At 40.6% G+C, this 7,689-nt stretch overlaps 1 long non-coding RNA gene across 1 annotated transcript; it reads left to right on the top strand.

The window, feature by feature from the left end:
- The first annotated feature begins 873 nt into the window (after nt 1-873).
- LOC147995464 (uncharacterized) lies at nt 874-7,068 on the top strand. The gene is made up of 3 exons (XR_015683502.1): nt 874-1,009; nt 2,241-2,365; nt 5,697-7,068. It is a non-coding gene; the product is annotated as an uncharacterized LOC147995464 (long non-coding RNA).
- The last annotated feature ends 621 nt before the right edge of the window (nt 7,069-7,689 follow it).

Genomic DNA, 7,689 nt, shown 5'->3' on the forward strand with positions numbered 1-7,689 from the left:
TTTGGTAAATGGCTAGAATTAAATCTGCATAATAAAGCTTGTACATAATTGCATTAAGTCTAATAGCTTCAAAAGTACTATGGAGATAAATTAAAACATCACTGAAGATAAATCAAAAGTGACTTAAGTAAATGACATTCCATACTTTCAACCTGATACCCACCTCCCATATATGTATGTTCGATGAAACCCAACTCAGAGCTAAGGAGAATTGTTTTATACAAATTGCTAATCTCCTTCAAACTTTTCACAGGAAGGAAGGACTAACAGCAAAGATAAACTTGAAGATCAAATGAGGAAAACTAGGGAACAGGTTATTAGCCTTTTACAAAGCTGTGTCATTACAGACAAATGTATTTGTAGGCTCAAGACTAGACAAAGACCCGTAGAACCAGGGTGAAGAGAAGGAGGGCACGCTCGTACATCCAGATGTGGCTTGTGAGGAAAGACGTTCGGCTGGCATTGCCACGAAGAAACATAGCTCCTGTATGACTTGAATATTGATGTGGAGAAAGTAAGAGTGGACAGTACTTTCACAAGATAAAGGAAACTAGTCCTGTTTATACCATAGATGTGATAGGAGAAAGAGAAAACCTAGTGTCCATTGGTAAGGTCAATTCCAAAGCTAACTTTATGGGTCTGGGCCATTTAAAAACTTGGTTTGCTTCCATTTGACTTTTTGCCACTTTTTTGTTTCTTGGACCCTTGACGTCTTGTCAAAAACTCCTTGCCCTTTCCACTGACCAAAGTTCTTTCCCTACATTTTCTTCAAGTCAATTCATAGTTTCCTGTTTTTCCATTTAAGTCTTTAACCTGTTTTACTTGATTACTGCAGCTGGTGAGATAAGGGGTTCAGTTTCTTTCTTTTGTGGCAGAGATGCAATTCAAGATTATTATCGAAAGAACTGTGCCTTTCCCAGTTGTGCACTTAGTGCTGTTGGTGAAACCCAGTTGACCGTATGTGCTTGAATTGTGATTCTGCTATGCTGCTGTCTGTCTATGTCTGTTGGTAAGCCTGTACCATGGGGCTTGATGATCACAGCTTTGCAGTATATTTTGAAGTTAAGTGATATAATTTGCTAGTTTGTTCTTTTGTTTAAAATGTCTTAGCCAGTGTGCCTGCCAGCCTATGGGAGTGCCTGTGCGCATGTGTGTGTGTGTGTGTGTGTGTGTGTGTGTGTGTGTGTGTGTGTGTGTGTGTGTACAAATAAGAGTCTCAGAAATTGTTCTAACTCTTTGACCAATATTTCAGCATTATGATTGGGATGGCACTGAATATTAAGGTTATTTGAGGGTGGTTAAACGTTTTACTGTTTTTTGTACTCCACAAATACATAGGCTGTCTTTCCAGGTTTTTACTCACTCTGATTTCTCTCACCGATGAACTATTATAGTCTTCATTATAGACATCTGACACTTGTTTGGATAAACTGATTCATAGATGTTTACTCGCATATTTTAGCCATTATAAATGGATTCAGATAATTCAGACAATTGTTATTGCTCACACCATCATGCAATAGAAGTCATACTACACTCACTATGATTTGATTTATAGGGAGTTTGCAGATCGTCAAAGTATATCTATGGTGTTAGAAATAAGACACAATTACTCTGAGCATACAGAGAGAACTGCTGACCCATATAGGATATCCAAAAGACATCTGGGGAAGATAGTATTTTATTTCTTATGTATCCATTTTATATATTTACTTGGTGCTAATTGTTTAAGCTGTGTGTGTATAATAAATTCTCTTTTGAATGCCGAGATAAATGTAATGCTCAAATAAAAATTAACAGCATCTGAACCTCAGGTTTTCGCATTCCCTATAATGGTTGTCTGTCTAAATGTGTATTAAGTAGACAGAAGTAATTGATGGTCCTTGGGTGCTCAGTAAAATGATAATTCATTCAATGACATTTGTGTTTGAAGGTTAAATTTGAATTGAGACCTGCATCATAAGCCCAAAAGCACAGAGTGTGTGCAGGTTTTCCATGCGTTTCCATTATTTACGCTATTCTTTTCGACCTCTTTTAATCAATAATTTTATGAAATGATTGACGCACGGGCCTAGAAAATCTTCATGTAAACGGAATTGATGATTCCTTCTTTGCTGTAATGGGGGACATCATTCTTCTTTTATAATGCTAAATGCCAGTCAAAGACAGGAATATTTATACTTTGGAACACAGCGGTCGGTGCTGTTACGGGTCCAGATAATTCCTCTCATCTTTTAAAGGTTATAGTCTGGCCACGAGGCTGCTTTGCAAGGCATACATCTTGGTGGACTGTCTGAAGCAATTGCTAAATCAAATCATCATTTTGCAGCAAATACCCGAGGCCTTAAGGACATGCCTGTTATTGGTAAGGCACCTCTGATTGTTAATTACCATACTAGAGCTGAATTAGGAGAGAAATAAACCACATTTCCACATCTGAAGCTTTGCGGGGGTGGGGGGTGTTACATTTTTTCCCTTATGATATTTGATCGTGATGGAGTATATTTTTTCTATTGAACTGTTTCTTCTGTTATAGGACATTTTTGTCAAATTATATCTTATATAAGCACTATAAACATTGCAGATCCTGGGAACAATTAACAAAATACTTCACTGACTCCCATGACCATAAATCTCAGAGCTGTATTTCCTGGTGGTCTCTACTCAAAAAAAAAAAAAAAAAAAAAACCTTTCCTTGATTTCTTTGTATGTTGTGATATTAGAGGAATTGGACCTTATGAAAAGGGGCTAGGCAAAGGAGACAATAGCTATTTAGTGTGATTTAAAGAGTCTTAGAGGCATCCTGATACCAATAAAATCTCAGGGAGATCATGGCAGTCTATGGTTAAACTGTGGACATAGACGCTTGCTCACGTGTAGGTAGATGACGCAAGCGTCATGATGCACAAGAGACTTTGAATGCAGCAATGTCATGAAATCCCTCTGTTCTCTGGGGGTATGTAACTGGGAAATAAACTCGGGGAGCAGGAAACTCGTCCAGTTGTATAGGCATCTTCAAGCTGCCCACTGGTGGCTCAGCAAGCTAGACGGGAGTGTAATTGCTTCTTTGGTCAGTTGTCTTCTCTATCTGTGTGACTAGAAATAGTTCCTCTAGAAAATACCATGTAATACTCACCCAGAGCCTGGGTCCCCAACATCTGCTGCCTCTCTTGCTCTTTCTCTAGCACTTTTTTGTCTCAGCTTACTGTTCCTTGAATAACATCTACTTTGATTTATTTCTTTATATAGCTAAAACCCAACCCAGTGCTTGAAATGGGCTATGCTCAATGAGTGCTAGATAAAATGGAATCCTCTAGAGGTCTTACAGCTGTCTATGAAAAGTTCCTTTGTTGTAGTTGTCAGTAATATTCTGTGGTTGCTGTGTTTGCCCTAATTTATGAAAACATATTACCTATAAAATCGCTCATTTGCTGGGGCTTGGCATAATGGTTCAGAAAACACCAAATAAAAGCTGCTCCACTCTCCTAGGCTGTGCAAATAAATGCATGCCATGGGGGTTTGCAAAGGAACACAAATCCATACTTTTCCTTTCCCTGTGCCTTTACAGTGTGACCATGTGGAAAGATACTTGGAGCAGGCGCAGTAAATGCCATGAGATCGTGTTCTTCAGGGTGGAGAAAGGAGGTTGTTCCCAGAGCATCGCACAGCAGTCTCCCTGGCACCCAGATCAGTTGGTCTGGTGTGGCTAAAAAGAAGTTATTTAAGTAGTCCACAGTTACTTAAGTGCTGAGCGATTTGGATGGCTTTTCCACTTGTGTGCCTTAGCAAGCAGAGGAGCTCAGGAAAAGAGAATTCAGGAGTAATTACGTGTTACAAATACCTGGCTTCACAGTGGGGTGGAAGCCAACCTGTGAACTACACCTTAATCCATTTAGCCTCCTTTTTCTCTTGGATGCATGAAACCATGCCCATGGGAAGGATCTTTTAAGCCATTCCCTTTTATCCCGTCACTGTACTGCCCTCAAACTCCAGGCTTCTCCTTGTCAGTCTTTGAACTGTGCCTCTCTCTCAGCCCTGCAGACTTATGCTTGGCAAACAGAAGTTTAGCCTCTGCTTAGGCACAGTCTTGAAGGATATCAGAGGAGAAGATTTAATCATATCCAGTAGACAAATCCGGGGGAGTATGAATTTCCTGTAAGTTTTTTAATAAGTTGGTACTACAGCCCTTGTTGCCCCAGACATCACATAACACAATGTTGACTTCATTTCTTCCTCCAAGAAACAACTCCCTCTCCCTCTCCTTCTTTCTCTCCTATGTGGTTAATTATGTCTTTTGAGTTTTTTCTGTAATGACTTGTTATTCACAGAATCTAGTTGACTGTCAAATTTAGTAAATTCAATAGGGTAGGGGGCTCATTATCATAAACGTGATTATATACATGTGCACACTGAGAGACATGCATACACTTTGAACATACACACACACACACAGATGGTGGACGGTGAGAGAGGGGCCTGGGAGAGAGAGAGAGAAAGAGAGAGAGAGAGAGAGAGAGAGAGAGAGAGAGAGAGAGAGAGAGATTTCTTGGAGGAAGAAATGAAGTAATATTGTGTTGCGTGATGTCTGGGCCAACCACGGCTCTAGTACCGACTTATTAAAAAGCTTATAGGAAAAAGCATTGGTAGTGAAGGTGCTTCATAATTTGGAAGACATTTGAGAGAAAAAGCCATATTTGAAGCAATCATGTTTTAGGTGACTAGTAAGTATCTCATACTCGGCCTAACGTTGCTTTCTTTTATGGGCATTGTTGAGTTTCCCTCTCTCTAACATTTTAGAGTGAACGAATGGGGTTTTTGGGTTCCTCAAAAAGTAGACCACAACAAAGAAAGATGAAGACTGAAGACAGTTGACTAAGGCATGCTGCACTATGGCACCTGGGGAAGGACCATTGAGATGAAATTTGATGTATTTGTATGACAGCTTCAAGCCCCCAATCCATGAGAGTGTTCAAAAATGAGAAAAATGTTCCTTTTAAGCTGCTCTGGAAAATGTTGGCAGACTACCATAAGTAACTTAAACTCCTTAAAGGAAGCTTTCTTTTACTTCCTGTGACGTGATTCAGGCAGAGATCTCTCTCTAGCACCACCCCAATAATCAAAAAAATAAGTCCCAATGGGTTTGGAAGGGATCTTCTGCAGAGTGCTATGTGATGCTGTGTGGTTGGATCTTGAGCTCTTGTGTGCCTGCTTTTGTGCAGTAAGTAGATGCTTCGATCTTTTGTGTTGTTTTGCAAGATCTCACACAGGTAGAATACCACTCCATAAGTCCTCATTAGTATTGGATGACCTCGTATGGATAAGAAATGCAAATTAACACCTGGAATATGTGTGGCCTCCAGGTGAATGGATATTCTTTCCAGAATGAATGGATTACAGTGTAAGCCACTTGCTACCACAGGGGTGTTTGCTGTCTTTGTTTATTTTTTTTTTCAATCAGGACTCCAATATGGATCTTCCTGGTTAGCAAGTTGAACATTCAATGGTGGCAGCTGTTCTGTAATGCAAACATGTGAAAGGACATGCGATGAAGGATTCTTTGCTAATGACACACATGCATTGGTCTGTCTTACACTGCATACTTGAGCTGCATTTGTTGGGACTCCATAGAGAGAAACGCACCAAAAAACTTGTAGTAGCATGCTATAGTTTCATGCAGTTTCTTGTCGCTTCTGCAGACATGGGCTGATTGGCAGAGTGATATCAGCTGAGACAGATGAACATGCTGAGGCAAGACCAATGAAGGACATGTGATGTTTGGAGAAAGTATAAAAAGGACTTCGTGGACCGTGACAGAGGCTGAGCTTGGCTTGCTGGTATAGCTAGCTATGCAATGCTGTGGGTGTTTGTGTTGATCTTCTGCTTCTCTGCTGAGAGAGGCACAGCTGAGAACTTCTCCTGGTGTTCCTCCAGGTCCCTCCTACTGACTTGAGCTGAGGTGGAGGCCTGACTGTCTCTGCTAGGTAGTGCCACAACTGCTGTCTCATGTTTGCTACCCCGACTCTACCGGACTGCTGGTGTATCTGTGAAGTTTGCTAGTGGATCGAGTTGCGCCTGCTAACCTGTGAACTAAATTGCTGATTAGCAGACAACACAGATGAGAACTGCTCCAAAGAACCTTTCAAAACAGGACCACTTCCCCCTTATCCTTTCCCACTACGTCTGTGGGTGATTGACTAAAAGTGACATTAAAGCCTTTAAGGACCATCATTAAAAATAGGTTTTGAAAAAATTAAAGTTACAAGGGAGAGTCAACATTTATTTATGAGAATGATGGCTGATCTTCATTGTCAACCTCAGTGGACTTCACATCGCTATATACACCTCTAGCAGTGTCTCTGAGGCTGTTGCTTGATAGGTGTAACTGATGAAGACCCATTCTGAATGACTGGAAGGACTGGCTGGCGTACCAGTTTGTGTATACAAGTAAAAAACAGAGAAAGCATAAACACTAAAATTTCTGTTTGCCCCTCTACTGTCTATAGCAAGTGACCAGTTGCCTCATGTTCATACCCCTTTCATGCATACTGTGATGAACTCCTAAAGCCATAAGCCCAAATAAACCTCCCTTCTTTTCTATCTATCTACATTATCTAACTGTCTGTCTGTCTGTCTGTCTATCAATTTATCTAAGGACAGAGGCTCACTATATAACCCTGGCTGACCTATAACTATCTATAAAACCGGCTGGCCTCACCAAGATCTGCCTGTCTCTGCCTTCCAGAAAGAAACCCTTTCATTCTTGAATTTTTTATTTATTGTTGTTGTTGTGTATATGTGTGTGAACATGTGTGTGTGTGTGTGTGAGATAGATAGATAGATAGATAGAGAGAGAGAGAGAGAGAAGAGAGAGAGAGAGAGAGAGAACGTGAGGCACTCAGAGGACAACTTTATTCAAATGGCTTTCTCCTTCTGTCTTACTTGGGCTCCATGTAAATCCAGTTTGTCCTTGGTCTGGGGGTTAGCTCAGGTATGATGCTCAGCAGGCCATAGACCCAGGGGCATATGAGAAAGTTTATTTTTAAATAGATGATCAATTTTCTTGGCTATAATTTGGATTACTAAGATTGATTGTCGCATCACTCATAAATTATCAAGGAACTTTAGACGCCATCCACTACCAAGAAATGGCCTTTGAATTAGGGACACATCTAATGTCCAAAGCCTAGATTTCTGCTTTGTAACCCTTTTCTTTCTTCTCATTTACAACACAATGCTGATCTTGTCCTCTGATATATTGTTGGCCACAAAACATGGGGAAGTAGGAAGGAAATGCTAACAAATGTAAAAGTACCTTAGCTTCTGCACTGCTCGGTACAATCTTGTTTAGGGAGTGAATACGTTTCTATGACATCTAAGCAAGAAGCACATTCTAGAGTAACCGTCTCCACTTGCTGGGGCATAAAGGTCCTTGTTCCCGTGGAGCATTAGGGAGCCTGGGGTGTTAAACATGTAAGGGCTACTCCTCAAATGAGGAATGACCTGTTTTCCACCCAGCATGCCGGGAGTGGATATTAACAGTGCCGTGACCTTTATGCTACCTGTAGAGGCAGACATCACCTACCTTGTTTTACAAAGGCAAATTTAACTCAGAATATTTATCCCAGACTCTTCTCTCCCTTCACTGTTTACTTTAGCTCCTAGCTAATAGAATCCATACATTGTCGGGGA

The sequence above is a fragment of the Rattus norvegicus genome, chromosome 3 (genome assembly GCF_021556685.1).
Source record: "Rattus norvegicus strain SHRSP/BbbUtx chromosome 3, alternate assembly SHRSP_T2T, whole genome shotgun sequence".
NCBI classification, from domain to species: Eukaryota; Metazoa; Chordata; class Mammalia; order Rodentia; family Muridae; genus Rattus; species Rattus norvegicus.